At 41.6% G+C, this 20,106-nt stretch overlaps 1 long non-coding RNA gene across 1 annotated transcript in view; it reads right to left on the bottom strand.

Annotated features, from left to right (window-relative positions):
- Window positions 1-902: 902 nt before the first annotated feature.
- Window positions 903-20,106, bottom strand: part of LOC144587806 (uncharacterized) — a 223,590-nt gene continuing 204,386 nt past the window's right edge. Inside the window, exon 2 of the long non-coding RNA XR_013542965.1 lies at window positions 903-1,696. This is a non-coding gene — a long non-coding RNA (uncharacterized LOC144587806). The remainder of the gene's footprint in view (window positions 1,697-20,106) is intronic.

Raw genomic sequence — 20,106 nt, 5'->3', positions numbered from 1 at the left:
CGCAAGCTAGTGGAGAGAGTGGTGGCTGATCAACTTCAGGCACTCCTGGAGGAAACTGATGCGCTTGATCCATTCCATTCCAGCTTCAGGCTGTGCCATGGCATGGAGATGGCATTGGATGCCCTGCAAGATGACCTTTTGGGGGAGACTGACAGGGGAAAAATGTCCTTGTTGGTCCTCCTCAACCTATTAGCGGCCTTTGATATTGTCAACCATGGTATCCTCCTGTCAGCTCTCTGGGTTGGGGTTGGTGGCCTGGCCTTGACCTGGCTCCAGTCCTCTCTTGGGGACCATCCTCAGAGTGTACAGCTTGGTGAGATGATGTCCACCCCTTCCAGTCCCTCAGGGATCATCTCTCCAATGTTGTGAGGTCCTTAGGGAGGACCATCAGGAGTTCTGGAGCTTTGTGTCATCAATAGGCAGGTAACACCCAGCTCTATCTTTCCTTTCACCCTTCTGCAGAGGATGCTGTTCCATTCCTTGAGCACTGCCTGGATGCTGTGCTGGGGCGGATGAGGGATAATAGACTGAGGCTGAACCCGGACAAGATGGAAATCTTGTGGGTGGGTACCTCTAGTGTTTGTGAACTGGGTGCCTCTCTCTCCTTTGGGGTGGAGGGGCTACCCTATCTGCTAAGGATGAGGTTTGCAGCTTGTGTGTACTTTTAGACCCAGCATTGTCAATGGAGCTTCAGACAGCATCTGTGGTCCAGTTTGCCTATTTCCTTCTAAGGTGGTTTGAACTCTGTATGCTTAATATGTAAGCTACCCTGGTAGCCAAATGGACAGACAATCAATCAATCAATCAATCAATCAATCAATCAATCAATCAATCAATCAATCAATCAAAATATAGGCAGCATCAAGATTGTATAAGTCACATAACTAACCTTATAAGGTGATATGGGGAGAATTGTTTCCAGTCTATGGTTTCCTTCAAATGTGCCAGGACTCATCAGAAAGTCATATGGCCCCTTGAAGAATGGCTACTTTAACTTCCAGGCTTCTAAATTCTTTTCCAAACTCCAAATTGTAGGATCCCTAAGATGGGCCATATCAGTTAAAATAGCATCACAGTGCTATAACTGTCTGGCTTTGTCTTGCAAATACTTTCTTCAACCCTTGTGCATTCAACTTCTACTTCTACTGTGTGGATATGATGATGACTTGCCTAAGACAGGGATGACTTAATTCATCCCCATCTATACCTACAACAAAATATCCCTAACCTAAGAAATTTATTGCCTTTTCCTGTTGGAACCTAAGGAGGGAAAAAATTTCCAATGGGTTTCTTCCAAACAGAAACTGGTCCACTGATGCAACAACTTAAACACCCTTCTTCTGACACAATACACAAACATCGTTGTTGAGATATTTTACTACTCCCAGACAGAGCTGTAACTAGCACCTTTGGCACCTGGGGCAAATAGACCAAAATATGGCCTCACATCAACTTTAAAATACGTGCCATGGAAGACCAGAAGTCATTATTGCACTGAACACCTTGTTGGCATCTCGCTTCCACCACATGGGATCATCAGCATGATCTCCTTAGTTATTGAGAAATGGAACTAATTACAAATAAATAATTATGCATACCTGGTTACTGCTGTGATTCCTATTAATTTCATCCAAACAAGCCACCCATGAAAGAACATGAAAAGTACCGCAGAATTTTCATACAGTCCCATCCGCATCTAAAATAAAACAAGATGGTTATATCTAAGGAAAGAAAGAAGATGAAAGAGAGGCAAATAGTTTGAAATAAGTTTGCATTTACTAGTGTTGAAAATACTAAGTCCCCCCCTCATGCAGCTCTATCAGGATACAAATAGTTTCCAACTGGCCATCAGTGCAAACAAATTCTGCTGAAAGGGAGGAAAGGAAGTGCAGTGACAAAACAAGATTAACAGAGGGGAATAAAACTAAAGAAACAAAACATAAAAGCATTGTTAGGGGGACAGGAGGAAGGTGTTGCACATTGGCCAGATGTACAAATTCCAAAGAACTTAAAAGAAAAAATGGCATCTGTGGTACAGAGTATTTCGCCTCTAGATCTAAAAAACAGCAGCAGGTTGTTTATACAGAAAGAAAAGGTATTAGTAGAGGGAAGGGGCTTATACACATAGACACATTTTTCCTCAGAGAAGTTACTTGAAAAAACACCCAATGATTCGAGAGACAAAGAGAGAAAAACATCTGTGCATCATGCTTTCAAGAAGACCACAAAGAGTGTGACAAGGAAGAAGGTGGCAACAGAGAATATATATATAGGAAGAAGACTGGATGCTCTATGGTTTGTCCTCACAACAGGAAAACTGACAATGCTGTTCTTGTTACACTGATAGCAATTCAATGGTCTGTGATCAAAAGAAAATCTTATATATAGGAGAAAATAGGAGTCTTGGGGAGAAGTTATGGATTACAAGAGACTGACACATTTCTAGTCCTTTGACCCAAGTCAGTCAGCAAATGTGGTGCAGTTCCAACTAACAATGCCTGTGGTGTAGGGAGGGGTATACTTTTTCACATATGGTATAAATGTTACTCTATAAGCATTTTGAGAGAATCAGAAGAGATCGATGTGTTGTCTGTTTCATTCCTGGAAATTTAACCATATTGTTTGTTGAAATTACTCACGGAAAAAGAAGGTGGATCTATGTGGTTGAAAAGGTTAGAAGGTGTTATTTTGGCAGAAACACAGAGAGCTATATACATTTTTGAAAGCATTGCCCTGATTTTATTCTGCCTCTGGATAAGAGCAACAGATCGAAACACAGATGGCATCCAGTTCTCCAATAAATAGTTGTATTTCTCAAGCAAGAAAGTGACAGTCTTGACTTCAGTTCTTAAGTTACAGTTTTATTCCTTAAAGCCCTAAAGGGGTGGCCTTCCAGCTTTCAGAAGGAGTTCCTTTCTCCACATACTTGTCCCTGCTTGTCCTTGGAAGTTTCTGCTTTATAATTTTCCAGGAGATTATATTTATGAGGGCCCAGAAGGAAAGCTTCTTGAGGTATTGCATTGCTGTCATGAAACTCCATAGCCATCTGGCCCATCCTATTTATTTGTTTTAAAAGTAAAGATATGGCTGATGTGGTGGACTTACATTTGCCACTATCAAATGTAAATCATGTATCAAATCATGCATCTCACTAGAAGGTGGAGAGATAGACAGAAAGGTATGTGGACATACAGGCCAGTGCTCTGTTGGAATTGCTGGACACAGAATGTAATTTGCAGAAGCAGCCACAGTTATTTGGCAAGGTGCTTGCCCCACACAGCTCATCAAACAATGTTGGCTGTGTTCACAACTCTCTTCCATGCACAATAGTACTAGCCATTTTATGTTTATTCTTTCATTAAAGTTCCATTATCTGCTTTGTTTTACATGAACCTGCAATGCTTTGAGCACAATGGTAGGCAAAAGTCTTATAAATGACTGCAGGAATAACTTCACAGTGATACCGGTAAGTACTGGCAGATGTAAATGTACTTCCAATGATATTAGCTTGAAGGGATGATTTAGATGGTTTCCACAGCAGAAATAGTGGCACTTTATGCTTAAGAGTTCAGGGTGCTGTAGGGAGGGAAACCCTTAGCACTTCCAGCAGGAGTGGAGAATTTTGATATGTCCAGGTGCCATTTTTCTGCCCTGGACTCATCCAGGGTCTCACACTTCAGTGGTCTCATGATCCCTTTGAAACATTGCAATAACTAACTTCACCTCCTTTATCATGACTGTTTCTCTAATAATCTGGGAATTCTATGAACGTCATTACACTCATGCTACTGTGGCACAGACAAAACTAACATCCATACTTTCTTTTAATCTTCATTTAATAAGTAGGTGGAAAGTGACTAAGGAGTTAAAAGCAAACTAACTTCTTCCCATTAGTTTATCTCCACAAAATCATTGCTATAATAGTTCAGTCTTCCTGGAATTACTTGTTAATTAGGCTTAATTATACCATCAAACAATTACTCAAAATTTGACCTTTTCCGATAAAAGTCAGGCAACAAATCTGTGGGTGAGGCACAGAAACTGCGCTATAAACAACCAAGAGAACAATAATCACATTTTCCTGTGTAATTTTTTTCTTTCTTCTTCCCCCCTTTTTTAGCTCCATGATTAACACTCTGCTAATGCACTCTCTTTTTTTTCTGAATTACTTTAATCACTTTCTGCTGAAGGAAATAAACTGTGAAAATTGGATATCTAGTCCCAAACCAGTTTAAAACTGTTGAATCCTGTACGCTCCACAGATAAGACTGTGAGCAAGTTATTTCTGCCAGGGTGCAGTGCTCTGAAGACCCTAATCCCCATAGATTGTTCCCAGAAATCAGATCACAAAGGCAGCCCTAGCTGAAGTGTGTCCCTGAAAATTTTTAAGGCAAACGGGACAATACAGCAAAAGACTCAAGGCTATTTTGTCCTGGTCACTCATACAATACTGACTTTTCTCCTCGTTGCTCCTTAAGTTTGGGATCAAATCTGTGCTAAGGAATGTTAGGGACCTGCATTAAATTGGGTCAGATTATTGGTCCAGCTGTACCAGACATCCTCATCCTGGGACACTTCCAATATTTTCTCTTTTCCTTCTGTCACCAGGCAGAGACCTTCCTTTCCAGGCAAACTTTTAAGCTTTTATCAAATGTAGATATTTTAAAATATTTTTAAATGCTTTAAAATTGTATTTATTCATTATTTCAATCTTGTCTGATGTTTAATGTTTATATGGTCCCAAAACCATAGTATTTTTCAACCTGTTGTATTATGTAGTTCTAATTATTGTGAGCCACCTTGGGTCTAGCAAGTGCAACATGACTATGCTCATGGATATCCATGTTCAATTCCTCAGGAAGACTAATCACTGATTTCCAGCTACTCCGTGGGGCTCTTCATTCAGGTCTCCTTACAGGAAAGATGGGATTACTTGTAAGTATTAAATAAATAAATGTTACATCTGGCCTCTTTACAAATTGTCAGACATTTCCCACTGAATGTATTATTTCTCTCTTGATGATGCCATTAAGAGGCCAGGTGTTGCTCCCAAATACTATGAGTCAAATAGGTTTCTGCTACAGAGCCAGAATACATTCTTCATTGACTGGTGTTGTCATACAGGACATTGTCAAGAAAGGCAGGAGACTAAAGATGCCACTAGGTGTTTGGCTGATGGATGAACAGCTGTTCTGTAGTTCAGCGTCCACCCTCTCGGATTCCACTCCAGGTACTGCCTCTGAATGGGCGCCCACCCAAGGGGGTTGTGTGCTGAACCACAGAGCACCTGTTTGGCCATTGGCCAAACTGACATGAACTGTTAAACTGCCAGCTTTTGCCCAATTTTATAAGAGACTATTACAATAAATGTGGTTCTCCTCTGCACAATATTGCTAGCTATTATTACAACAGGAAGCTGTACTGAAGTTTTTGGAGTTTTCCCCAGAATGAACAAAATAACTTTCTTCATAGGCTAATAATGATATCAAAGCTGGAGCTATATGATTTTTTTTTCATTTGTGAATTATGGGCTACATTTCATTAACACGTACCATGTTGAAGATGATGGAGGAGAGTGTTTTGTGTTCTCTTCTTGTTTGTTTGTTTTCCTTGTTTTTTGGTCCTTTCTAACGTCTTAGAGTTTTTTTCCCTGCTGGGTCAAGTATTTGTAAACACTTTAAATTTTCTAATACTTTATATATTTTGTATTTATATAGAGAATTTATATATTTCTTATTTTTATATAGAATTAAATCAAGAAGACTTTCAACTGATTATGATAATTGAAAAGATACTCACACAGTCTTTAGTCTTGTGATTGATAGACAGAGAGATATATGCACCTTGGTTTCTTTCCATCCTACAAACCACAGGCCATTGGTCTCACCTTATATGCCTTATATCACAGGCAAATGATTTTGGAGCAACTGGCGGCCAAAATTCTTCTCCTAGCACACACCACAGGCCACATCAGGCCCAGAAATAGCCAGAAATGGCAAAAAAAAAAATTGCCAACAAGAAATGGAATTAGAAATGTTTGTACATCCCATTTCAGTCTGTATTTTTGAACCTTGGGAAGATTTTCATTTTCATTTTGCATGGGGGGGTTCTCAGTGGCATGTGGGGCACATAGTGCCTTGGGGAGCGGGTAGGGTTCATGCAGGCCTCTGGTCACACTTTGCCTATTTCTGCTTTAAAATCAAGGAACAGGCAAACTTGATCTAAAGTCTATATGCCCCTCCCAAACCATTTTTGTGCCTCTTCCCTCAAACAATGCTGCTGACATTTAACAGCAAACAGGGAACACTCCTGGTTTTTAAAATCCATGCTAATTTTAAAGCAGGACTGGGTGAAATGTGGTTCACAGGGCATGTGTAGACTCCAAGCCCTTTTTGGTCTAGAGGCTCCTAGTCCCCCAGGATATCCAGAACTTCTTTTTAAAGAAATAAATACTGTGGTTGCCACTGAAATTTAGTGGACAGCCATTAAATTGGCAGATTACCCCAGTACAGTTTACTGGGAAGCCTTTCCCCCTTCCCCAGTGCTGATCTGAACACTCAGCCTCAAATTATCAACATTTTCTCCAGGTCTCCACAGCAGCATCTCTTCCTTAAGCCTCTGTCATTATTCAGGGAGACTTAAGCATTTTAAAGTGCCTTAATTGTTTATTTTAAGAAGAAAATGAATTCATAGACTCCTAGATTCAGAGTAGTTGTCACTATTGTTTCTTCTATTGCAGTAAGCAAGTTAAAGTGCATTGTTTTCAAACTCAGTTTGAAATTGCTCTATAATATATTAACATTATTTTACAATAAATTAGATGAATTTATCTTACTTAACTTTTCATGATGTTTCAGTTTTTTATGGTGAAATATAAGTGTTCCAATACAAGACCTGAAAAGTCACTCTCAACTCCAAGAAAGTGGCTCGGCCCTGCGTTGAAGGTTCATTGCAGTTATGCTTCTCAGAGTCAGTAGGTACAGTGGTACCTTGACTTAAGAACTTAATCTGTATTGGGACTGCGTTCTTAAGTTGAAACATTCTTAAGTCGAAGCACCATTTCCCATAGGAATGCATTGAAAACCATTTAATCCATATCTGCTCTTTTTCATTTTTAAGTCGACACGCTGTTCTTAAGATGAAGCATTAGTTACCATAGGAACTAATGCAAAGCGGTTAATCCGTATCTACCACTAGGGGGCAAATTTTTATTTTATTTTTTCTTCTTTTGACCTAAGGTGAACTTAGGTCAAAAAAGGGCAGGAAAGGTTTAAAAAAAAAAAAAATCTTAAGTAGAGGCTCCGTTCTCAAGTCGAAGCAACTTGGAGCCGTTCTTAACTCGAATCGTTCTTATGTAGGGATTTTCTCAAGTCGAGGTACAACTGTACAAACAGCAGAATCAGAGATCCTGGGTTGAGGTCTGTCATCCAGAGATGGCTTGGTCATGTGACTCATCTATGAAACATGTCAATAGGCCTTAGGTGCATGGGTGTTCTAAATTGTATGGTGAAATGTCAATGTGCATGAGCTCTGTGAGGCACCAAATCACACAAACAGTAGGTTCATGAGATCCCAGACTGACTTTGAGGCCAGCATCAGGTGCAGAGCAACTGTGCGGTTACAATTGATTCATCCCATCCCAGCCCACTCTGCCTCTCATGCAGAGAGCTCAGAAAAATATTGGTCAAGAATGCCAACTTTTTTTTCCACGTCCATAGCCATTCCCTTAACATCAAAGGGATGTTTTGTTTATTTTACTTATCCGTAAACCTTTTTAGCTTCCATGTAATTATGAACGAAGCAACCACAAGATAATAACAGGACAGAATCCCCAAGTCTTCCATGATAAATGTGAGGAGGGCTGTTCAAATAAGATTTAGAGGCGAAAGCAAACAGTTAAAATTATGCTGGTTCTGTTTTGTGAATTGGGAAAGAAGAAGCCGACGTCCTGAATGCAACAACAACAACGACTCTAAGCTGACATCAAAGCAAAAACGGGGAAGGGGAGAAGGCTGAAATGACAGCGGCAGCTGCAGCAGCTGCCTCTAAATTAGGCTGTGTTTCAAAGTCTGCACTCAACTGCTAAGCAGAATAAAGACCCAGGAGGAAGGCTGCCCAAGAAAAAGAGTTAGCTTTCCAGCCTCACACATCAAAGTAACACATGCTAAGAAGAGCAATAAATGCATATGGCATACAGTCGCTAGCTGCCTAATTGCATTGGGCTTATGAAGCCCAGGAAAAACCTTCCACTGATTCCTAGTTTTAGAGAGGATTTGAGGGGTTTTTTTTTCAGCGCAGAAAGCTGACACAAATTGGGAGCAGATTAGATTCTGCCATTGTAAGACAACATCCCATAATTTCAAAAGATGGAGATATTTCCCTTCCCCCACCAGACAGTAGGACACCTGTGAAATACCAAGTTCATAATTATAAGCCATAAAAACTGAGCAGATCATGCAGCTGAAAAAAAAAGTGTTATCATAGTTTAAGAAAACCTTGATCTCCCAAATTCAGAGGCAGCTTTAAAAAGAATGATCAGCTTTGGTACTATATAGTGTAAAATGAAGCTACCTTACATGTCATCATTTTCTTAATTAGCTATCTGCCTAATGATACTTGTTATAGAACAAGTAACAGTGAATTAACAAATTAGGTGACTTTTAAACACAAAAATATTTCTCCCTTTATGATACTTTGGAATCACTATACTTCTAAAACATTTAGCATAATGCCCAATAGAAAATAAATTAAAGTATTAAGGAATTTTAATGGGAATGAACATTTATGTTTTTAATCATTGTATTTTACACACATTTCTGCCTATATATTTCTGGTAAAGTATAATAATTGTGTGTTAACTATACTAACTTTCATAGAATCATGGAATCATACAAAAGTGAAGTTGGAAGGGCCTACAAGGCCATCAAGTCCAACCCCCTGCTCAATGCAGGAATATAATCAAAGTATATCTGCCAGGTGATTATCTACGTTTTTCTTGAATGTCTCCAGTGTTGGAGCACTCACCAATTCCTGAGGTCACTGGTTCCACTATTGTACTGCTCTAACAGTTAGGAGGTTTTTCCTGATATTCAACCGAAATCTGGCTTCCTTTAACGTGAGCCCATTGTTGTGTGTCCTGCACTCTGGGATGATCGAGAACAGATCTTGCCCCTCCTCTGTATGACAGCCTTTCAAATATTTTAAAAGTGCTATCATATCACCCCTCAGTCTTCTCTTTTCTCAAGGCTAAACATGCCCAATTCTTTCAGCCTTTCCTCATAAGTCTCGGTTTCCAGCCACCTGGTCATCCTTGTCATCGTCCTCTGAACTTGTTCCAATTTGTTAGCATCCTTCTTGAAGTGTGGTGTCCAGAACTCCACACACTACTCAAGGTGAGGCTTAATCAGTACTGAATGGGGGGGACTAGCATCTTCCGGGATTTGGAAACTATACTTCTATTAATGCAGCCTAAAATAGCATTTGCCTTTTTATGTAGCCACATTACACTGTTGGCTCATATTTAGCTTGTGATCTACAACAGTTCTAAGATCCTTCTCGCTCGTAGTTTTGCTGAGCCAGGTATCCCCCATCTTGTAACTGTGCAATTGGTTTCTTTTTCTGAGGTGCAGTACTTTGCACTTATCCCTGTTGAATTTCATTTTGTTGCTTTTGACCCAGTGCTCCATCCTAGTAAGGTCATTTTGAATTTTGTTTCTGCCTTCCAGGGCAGTGGTCCCCAACCTTTTCCCAATTGCGGACCAGTTGGGGGGCGTGGTATGCTGACACGGGGGCATGGCACTCTCAGGAGTGTGGTGCACCTGCAAGGGGGTGGAGTGTGCTTGCCTGTGTGTACACAGTGGCACTCATGGGCCCCCTGCTCAGGGACCTGCTTGCACGCATGCGCTCAGTGCGCTCGCAGGGTGTGGAGCACACTCATGCACATGCACGCATGGGGGACACTTGTGGGGGGGCAGGAGTCTGTGTCTGTGGCCCGGTTCTGCCTAGGCTGCGGACCGCTGCCAGGTTGCGGACTGGGGGTTGGGGACCCCTGTTCTAGGGCATTAGCTATTCCACCCAATTTTGTATCATATGCAGATTTGACAAGCATTCCCTGTACTCCCTCATCCAAGTCATTAATAAAAATATTGAAGAGCAGCAGGCCCAGGGCTGAGCCTTCTCAACTTTCTTGAGAAGATGTTAATTCTTATTCCTGTAAGGTTGTTATTTAATTAGAACTCTACATTCAAGCATTGGTGTGTTTGGAATGAAAACTGTAACAAAACAAATTGGAGGTCTGATTACACTGGACTTGATTCATAGTCTGTATTGCATTTAAAATTGTTATCAGTGGTCATACAAGCACTGCGGAATGATTTGCAAGTTGCATCCCAGCCCACAGCCCCCCTTCTTTCTTTCCTTCCTTTGGTCCCTTTTCTGCTGATTCTTGTATGGTTCTCTGTGGAACTGCTTGCTCATTTAACCCTTCAGACTACAGCATTTCCCAAAACATTTGTATAGAAAAATAACACAAGAAGGTACTTCACAGTCAAAGAGTAGAGAACATCAGAAGTCTGAACAGTAATTTTACGAAACACATCATAATTCACATGTCAGAAGGATTCCATAACAGGGATCACCACATTCTCTTTCCAAGCTGTCAATTTCCCCCCTCACTTTCAAGTAAGGCATGCATGAATTACCTCATCTCTGGTCATAGTTTATCATGCCAATAGATTAAAACCAGATATACAGTGATTCCTGCATCCACTACTTGAAAATAAGGGAAAACAGAAAAGGATGAGAAGGGGAAAGTGATGATTGCTGTTATGACATTATGACATATATATGTGCCAAAATTACTGTTCAAATTTTTGGTGTTCTGCACCTTAGACTAAGCATCTTTTAATGTTATTTTTCTACAGAAAGGTTTTTGAGAAATACAGTGGTGCCTTGCATTACGACGTTAATTCGTTCCAGCGAAATCGCTGTAGAACGAAAACGTCATAATGCGAAAATAAAAAGCCAATTGAAACGCATAGAAACCCCTTCAATGTGTTCCAATGGGCTGGAAACTCACCCTCCAGCGATGATCCTCCATAGGGCAGCCTTTTTTGATGGCCGTCTTGCGAGGAATCTGTCCAAAAACACAGCGGGTAGCCATTTTATTCACTCGGCAGCCATTTTGAAACCACCGATCAGCAGGAGGAAAATTGTTGTGTTGTGAAGAATCAGTTCCCAAAGCAGGGAACCGATCATCGCAAAGCGAAAAAGCCTCATTCAAACCATTGTTTTGTGATCGCAATTGCAATCACAAAAAGATCGTCGTAATGCGCTTTTGTCATAATGCGGGGCAATCGTAAAGCGAGGCACCACTGTATAGCAGTAAGTAATTTTAAATGAGAAAGTGGCTTCACAGCAAACCATAAAAGGGTCAGCAAAAGTGAGATCACTTTCAGACTTGTCAATTAATTAATTAACAACACTAAGCTTTTGCTTCACAACAAAAGGACCTTCACACAAGATTTGAAGCTTGATGTGTTTGACAGGATTCAGGACTCCCACCAAATCCCCCACATTAAAATCATGGTGCCTTGCTTTTGCATGTCTCCCTGGGCCTGAACATCATACCTCCAACTGCCAGTGTCAACAAAACACCACGTACAGACACACAAACACAGACGCACGCATGCACACACATGTGCACGCACGCACGCACACACACACACACACACACACACACACACACACACACACACACACACACACACACACATATCTTTACAAAAATGTATCACAGATAACCACATAGGGAAAAGTCTGTTCAAATCCTTCCAGCTTGTAAAGGTAAAAGTCCCCCAGCTGGACAAATTCAAATCAGCCCTTGCATCATGAGATCAGTTTTTTAAAAAAGTCAAATTCACCTGTTTTATAAGTGGAGCAAATCTTGTGATATTTGTCCATGTAGTCACTCTTTATTACAGGGTTCAAATATCTACCAGTTTGCTGGTTCACTTTAAATAGATACATGTATAAGCAGAGAGTTAAAACTGCAGACATTCATCTGTAATGTACTCTGTAAGTTGTGCATTAGGAGAAACAATTCCAGTAGAAATGATGCACTGTGCTTGCCAGAATGACAATATTACACATGAAATAATATTGGTTTTTATGCTTATGGATTTCTATCAGTTTAAATGAATCCATTCAAGGGCATCAACATCAAATAGACAGTGAATTCCAGCATAGTTCTCATCATGAACACGACCAGAAATAGTCGAAAGGAAAAACAAAACACAAGATTTATAATGCTCAAAAAGGAAAACAAGAGAAAATGAAATGAAATGAAAATTGTTAATAGATTGCTTTTGGTGATGTGTTCTGTAGTATAACATTCACATCAGAAGTTTTCTAACAGTACTAGAGAATATTACTTTATTTTCACTACACAGATGAAACAGAGGATTGTCCCAGTCCAGTATGGACAGGCCCATATTATCCAATATCTAACCCTTTCTTTGCAGGAAGCTTTGTCTGTATAGTAGACACAGGAATCTAAAAGCAGTAACAACCAATGATCATTTCCCAAAAGAATAACTTAGAAATCATGTGCATATTACCACAAAATATTTTCATTTATATTTTCCTTCAAAATTATAACAATGATTTCACCTGTTACTTGACTATCTTCGTAATATTTTGCAGAATAATGAAGGCACTAGAAGCACACTGAGATAAGTAATTACTTGGTAAATTGTATAAAGGAAATATCAACCCTGAGTGGTCACTGGAAGGACAGATCCTGAAGCTGAGGCTCCAATACTTTGGCCATCTCATGAGAAGACTCCCTGAAAAAGACCCTGATGTTAGGAAAGTGTGAAGGCAAGAGGAGAAGGGGACGACAGAGGATGAGATGGTTGGACAGTATCACCGAACCTACCAACATGAATTTGACCCAACTCTGGCAGGCAGTGGAAGACAGGAGGGCCTGGTGTGCTCTGGTCCATGGGATCACGAAGAGTTGGACATGACTGAATGACTAAACAACAACAAATATTACTGTGAAAACTGCTGAGTTCAGGTAACCTGATTTTAAGAATACAGTCTGTGTATACTTATTTATCTATCTTCACTTCCACCTTTCTCTGGCACCAAATTTTAAAACAGATTACAGTGGTGCCTCGCTTAACGATTGCCTCGTTTAGCGATGAATTTGCATAACGATGTTTTTTAAGAAAATAATATGCACCGTATAACGATGTTTCCTATGGGCGATTTTCGCTTAGCGAAGTTTGGGACCATGCTTCGCATAACGAATGCGATTTTAGGTGCCCTGCTTCACTTAACGATGTTTCTTTTTTCAATTTAAAAAGTGTCTTAGAAGGGTCAAAAACGGTTCTAAATGCTTGGATTCGTTAGAGGACCCCCTAAGTCATGTGCAAACCTGATTTGGCTTTGATCTGACTTTTCATTAATTTATGGTGAATTATTTTTTTCGGCCCATAGGAACCTATGGACCTGTCAAAATCTGACAGCTCCATGCTTTCCTATGGGGGAGAAAACAATTCACCATAAATTAACGAAAGTTCAGATCAAAGCCAAATCAGGTTTGCACATGACTTAGGGGGTCCTCTAACGAACCAAGCATTTAGAACAGTTGCTGAGTCTTCGTTAATTTATTGTGAATTTTTTCTTCCCCCATATGAAACAATGGAGCTGTCAGATTTTGACAGCTGTCAAAAGTTCGGGGGAAAAATTCACCATAAATTAACGAAAAGTCAGATCAAAGCCAAATTAACTTTTGCATCCATTTTAGAGGGTGCAGAAGCTAATCCAAGTACAGTGGTGCCTCGCTTAGTGAATGCCTCGTTTAGCGATGAATTCGCATAGCGATGGGGTTTTCCGGGGGAAATACTGCCTCGTATAGCGATGTTTTCTATGGAGGAAACTCGCATAGCGATGTTTGGGACCATGCTTCGCATAGCGAATGCGGTTTATGGTCCCCGTTTCGCTTAGCGATGTTTGCAAAAAGAGTGGGAAAACTGGCTGTGTCGCAATGCTAATTTCTTGTTTTCCTCAAATCCTAACTGCCAGTACCCAGGATGCATTGTGCCTGTGCGGGGAAGGTATAAAACCCCTTGCCCATGCATCCTTGGTTCACTCTCCCATGTGCACCTCCAAGGTTGGCATTTGTCACTTTGGACTGTGTTTTGGGAGTGCATCCTGTGCTGTAGAACTACAAAAGGAGGTAAGCTTGCATTTCTTATCCTGGGTGGTTGGTTGGTTGTTTTTCATTGAAATGCTAGATGTTTTTTGCAAGGGGGTTTTGGGTCTGTGCATTTGTGTGGGATTTTTGTGTTTTAAATGTTTTCTTTCTGCCATGTGGGGATGTTGGGTCTGGCTGGCTCTGGCTTTGGTTATGGGGGGGGGGTTAATTGGGGGAATTGCAGGCATTTTTTTGCTGGGGGTTTCTGTGCTGGGACTGCTGTTTCTGGTGGATTTATGCTTGCCTGAGCCTGGGATTTGGGTCCTCAACTGAAAAGCCAGTTTAAAACTTTTTTTCTCTGTGCCTGGCTGCCCATGGGGTGGGGGGTGCCGGGGTCCAAGGGTGCTGGAGCCACACTGGGACTGCTGTTTCTGATTCCAATTTTGAATGTTTTTCCTGTAGGTGCGGTGTGGTGTGGTGTGGTGTGTTGTTGTGAGTCCTTTGGTGTCAGTTTGATCCTGAGGTAGATAACGTTTCTTTTCCTGTGGGTTTTTTCTCCTTTGTTTGTGGTGGAGGGTGTTGTAAGGGTCAGTCTAATTGTTCTGAATTTTTCTTTGCTTAGGCCTTGCCTTCAGGTGTGCTGTAGCCTTTCCAGGCTTTTCCAAACGATCCGTTTGATCCTGAGGTAGGTAACGTTTCTTTTCCTGTGGGTTTTTTCTCCTTTGTTTGTGGTGGAGGGTGTTGTAAGGGTCAGTCTAATTGTTCTGAATTTTTCTTTGCTTAGGCCTTGCCTTCAGGTGTGCTGTAGCCTTTCCAGGCTTTTCCAAACGATCCGTTTGATCCTGAGGTAGGTAAGGGTTTACTGTATTTCTTTCCCCCCCCCCCCCCAGGTTGTGGTGCGTGTGTGTGTGCCAAAACTGCCACTTGCCTGTCCAGGGCAGTTTTGGGCAGGTGTGGGAAGGTGAGGCAGATGTACATCACTGACTGTTTTTTTTTCATTTAACGTAGCTACAGCGTTGGACATGGGTCCAAAGAAGACTGCTTCTGCCCAGGTTGGCAAGCCGACCAGGGAGAAGGTCACGCTTGAAATGAAGAAGGAGATCATTCGTAAATACAATGGGGGGAGACGCATTGCGGACCTCACCCGGGAGTACGGGCGCAATGCATCGACCATTGGTACCATCGTGGCCAAGCGTGACAAGATCCTTTCAATGGATGCCGCCAAGGGTGTCACAAGGATCGCCAGGAACCGTCCAGCTGTCCTGGAGGAGGTGGAGAAGCTCCTGGTGATCTGGATGGAGGAGAAGCAGCGTGGAGGGGACACGGTCACTGAGGCTGTGATCTGTGAAAAGGCCAGGTCCTTGTACGCCGACCTCATGGCAGAGCAGCCCGGAACATCAGCTGAGCCTGAGGAGTTCAAGGCCAGCAGAGGCTGGTTTGAACGATTCAAGGCAAGATCTGGCATCCACAGTGTGGTTAGACAGGGAGAGGCAGCGAGCTCAGACACCACTGCTGCAGAGGACTTTGCTGTGGAGTTCCTCGAGGTCGTAACCACAGAGGGCTACCTTCCAGAGCAGGTTTTCAACTGTGATGAGACCGGCCTGTTCTGGAAGCGGATGCCCAAAAGGACCTTCCTCACCCAAGAGGAGAGCAAGCTGCCTGGCCACAAGCCGATGAAGGACCGCCTGACCCTCCTCTTCTGTGCCAACGCCAGCGGGGACCTGAAGATCAAGCCGTTGCTTGTCTACCACTCTGAAAATCCACGTGCTTTTAAGAAGCACAAGGTAGACAAAGCACGGCTGAAGGTGATGTGGCGTTCAAACTCCAAGGCTTGGGTCATACGGGTACTCTTTGTGGACTGGGTCAATCACGCTTTTGGCCCAGCTGTGAAGCGGTACCTGTTGGACCGTGACCTGCCTCTGAAGGCCCTGCTCCTAATGGACAATGCTCCTGCCCATCCTCCAGGCCTTGAGGATGACTTGTTGGAGGAGTTCTCCTTCATCCGGATCATGTTTCTCCCTCCAAACACCACCCCGCTACTCCAGCCCATGGATCAGCAGGTGATCGCAAACTTCAAGAAGCGCTACACCATGGAGCTGTTCCAGCGCTGTTTTGAGGTGACTGATACCACCAGCCTCACCCTCTGTGACTTCTGGCGTGATGAGTTTGACATCGTCATCTGCCTGAAGATGATCGATAGGGCCTGGGACGGCATCACCCAGCGGAACCTGAACTCTGCGTGGCGCCCGCTCTGGCCAGGCTGTGTGGCTCCTGGTCCTTCAGCACCTGCACCTGAGTCCACAGTGATGCAGGACATTGTGGACTTAGGGAGGGACATGGGCCTCGATGTCACTGAGGACGACATTGCAGAGCTGGTTGAGGGTCATGACCAGGAGCTGACCACACAGGAGCTGGTGGATCTTCAGGCGGAGGCGAGGGAGGAGCACGAGGAAGAAGAGCAAGAGCATGCAAAGCTGTCGACCAGGGACCTTAAGAAGTTTTTGACCAGCTGGAATTATGTGCAGACTATAGCACAGCGGTATCACGAGGACACGAATCTGGCACAGAACTTATCAAATTCCTATGACGAAAGGATCGTGTCCCCTTTCTGAAGAATTCTGAAAAGGCGGCAAAGGCAGCTGACAATGGACAGGTTCCTCACAAAGAGACCAATGCAGGAAGAGGAACCTGCTCCTTCCACCAGTGTTGCTCAGGTTGCTTCAACGTGGAGCATTTCTTCTTCATCCCCCTCATCAACCCCCTAAAAGAGTGCTGCATTGATTTGGGGTGGTTAGGGTGGTTTAGACGATTCCACCTCAATTGTTGATGTTAAAGTTGAAATGTTTACTGAAGTTTTTTGCTTCTTCACTGCAAGAAGAGTTTCTGTAGTGTACTGATGCACTTTCAAAAAAGTTTGTTGTGAAATGTTATGCTTCTTCACTGCAAGAAGGGTTTCTGTACTGATGCACTTTCAAAAAAGTTTGTTGTGAAATGTTATGCTTCTTCACTGCAAGAAGAGTTTCTGTAGTGTACTGATGCACTTTCAAAAAAGTTTGTTGTGAAATGTTATGCTTCTTCACTGCAAGAAGGGTTTCTGTACTGATGCACTTTCAAAAAAGTTTGTTGTGAAATGTTATGCTTCTTCACTGCAAGAAGGGTTTCTGTACTAATGCACTTTCAAAAAAGTTTGTTGTGAAATGTTATGCTTCTTCACTGCAAGAAGAGTTTCTCTGCTGAAAGAGTTATGCAGATGTTCAATCACCTCGATTTCTGAGTCTAAAAAGTTGTCTTATGCTATAAAGTTTATGATGTTTAATGTGCACTTAATAAACCCTTTGTTATCCTGATTTGACTTTGTTCTGACTCTTTTTTTAATTTGTTATAAGTTCTAAATGCTTGGGGTGGTCAGTGCAGGTTGTAAAACCTGTGCAGACTTAAACTTGGCTTGGTTGTGACTCTTAGTTAATTTTGGTTGAATTTTTCCCTCCCCCATAGAAATCCATGGAGCCCAAATTTTGACAGCTCCATTGTTTCCTATTGGGGAGAAAAAAAATCACTCTAAATTAACGAAAAGTCAGATCTAAGCCAAATTACATTTGCACCCGTTTTAGAAGGTGCAGAAACTATTCCAAGCATTTAAACCCATTTTTGCCCCTTGTATGACACATTTAAAATTGCAAAAATTGACTTCGCAAAGCCATTGAAATGTATTGAGTCAGCTTCAATACATTCCAATGGAGGAAACATTGTTTCGCTTGGCGATGTTTCCTATGGGTTTTTTCGCTTAACGATGGCAATCCGTTCCAATTGGAACGGATTAACCGGTTTCCAATGCATTCCTATGGAAAATGGTGTTTCGCATAGCGATGGTTTCACATAGCGATGGTTTTTTTGGAACGAATTAACATCGCTATGTGAGACACCACTGTATTTTAAACCATTTTTGACCCTTTTATGACACACTTAATTTTGCAAAAATTGACTTCGCAAAGCCATTGAAATGTATTGAGTTGGCTTCAATACATTCCAATGGAGGAAACATTGTATCGTTTAACGATGTTTCCTATGGGTTTTTTCGCTTAAGGACGGCAATCCGTGCCTATTGGAACGGATTAACTGGTTTCCAATGCATTCCTATGGAAAATGGTGTTTCGCATAACGATGTTTCACATAACTTTTTTTTTTGAACCAATTAAAATCGTTATGCGAGGCACCACTGTATATGAAAAATGCAGTGGCCAGAATCGTATTGCCAATTTATACTTGCATAAGAGAAACCCCAAAAATAGTAAATTGCTGCTCATTAACAAGGGGCTGGTTTCATTCCTGGATGCGCACTGATCATGAGTGTACACCCAAGAATTCAACCAGCATTTTGTTACTGTGTGGTCATTTCCCACAATGACTCATTTCAGTTCACTTATGCAAGTGTAAATCAGGAATATTTTGGCCAATATCGCTAAGGAAAAAATAAGACTAAATTGAATATACATGCCACCTCAGTGGAAGATGATATTTAATCACAAGCACCTTAGAAAAATATCCTATCATTATTTTTATGAATAAAAAATCCTAATTGATTAGTTCTAAATGTGCTTATATAATTCAAATGAGGGGGAAAAGATAACTAATTAAACTTTAATTTTTTTTAAAAAAACACACACAATTGGCAGCAATAATTGCAAGTATTACAGAGAGTTAGTTGTTGTGGGTTTTTCGGGCTCTTTGGTCGTGTTCTGAAGGTTGTTCTTCCTAACATTTCGCCAGTCCCTGTGGCCGGGATCTTCAGAGGACAGGAGTCAGAATTCAAGACAGAGTTCTGACTCCTGTCCTCTGAAGATGCTGACGACAGAGACCGGCGAAACGTTAGGAAGAACAACCTTCAGAACACGGCCAAAGAGCCCGAAAAACCCACAACAACTGTTAGATCCCGGCCGTGAAAGCCTTCACAAATACATTATTACAGAGAGGCTTAGCTTCATGTATAATGATAGCATCACAGTAAACCTTTTGATAGAAGTCCAAGATGAGTGGGAGGAACATATATATGCTTATTATCACTCATGCACACATTCAGGAGGTGCACGTTATTCTAGATGGTATTATGAATTTGAGCATGTTTCTTCACCTCAACTTGTGCCAATGTTTCTATTGATGCGGGACCCCACAGTCTCTTTTTCTGTTGTTCAAATGAATTATTTTTCCAGCCCACTGCAATTCCAAGCCTTGCAGCAAGACAGAACAAGAGAAGCAGTATTTTATCTTAGACTCTAGTATTATCTACTAGATAAATAGACAACATACCTTCTATTGCAATTTGTATGGGTTATTTTGCAATACATTCTGCCTCTTGAAAAACTTTTAATTGGAACTCCTCACACCACATCACCTACCCACTACACAGGGATATAGACTGCAAATGTGCCATGTCCTCTCAAACCATAAAAGCCGATAGAATTTTTTATGTAACTCAGTTACACTGGTTTAAGGTAATACTTCTAGGTTTTAGCAGATAGCGACTTCATTGGTTCATTGTGTCCCATTGTTTGGTTGCTCATCCCTCCACACCCATGCTTATTTTATTTCCAGTACACAGACCTTTAGAAATGATTTTTGCCTCAGTTCTCCATATGGTGAGGGGCTATGAAATGAATTCTTATTGAATGTTGGGGAACGGTATAGTATTTCTTGTTTGGGGAAAAAATTCCTTCTGAAATTTGGCAACAATCAGTGTCATGCCGTATCAGTTTGGCACATGAAATAATTGTGGAAATGTTCTCAAAAACTGTAAGAAAGAAAACATCTTGCAAGTGAGCAGACCAGCCATGAGGCTATATGAGGACCAGACAGCATAGACATAGGCAGCACATGCCACCAAATATTTTGTTCTATGATGCCTAACT

The sequence above is a fragment of the Pogona vitticeps genome, chromosome 3 (genome assembly GCF_051106095.1).
Source record: "Pogona vitticeps strain Pit_001003342236 chromosome 3, PviZW2.1, whole genome shotgun sequence".
NCBI classification, from domain to species: domain Eukaryota; kingdom Metazoa; phylum Chordata; class Lepidosauria; order Squamata; family Agamidae; genus Pogona; species Pogona vitticeps.
Note: the sequence above shows the minus strand (reverse complement) of the source record. Positions and strands in the feature narration are given on the sequence as shown.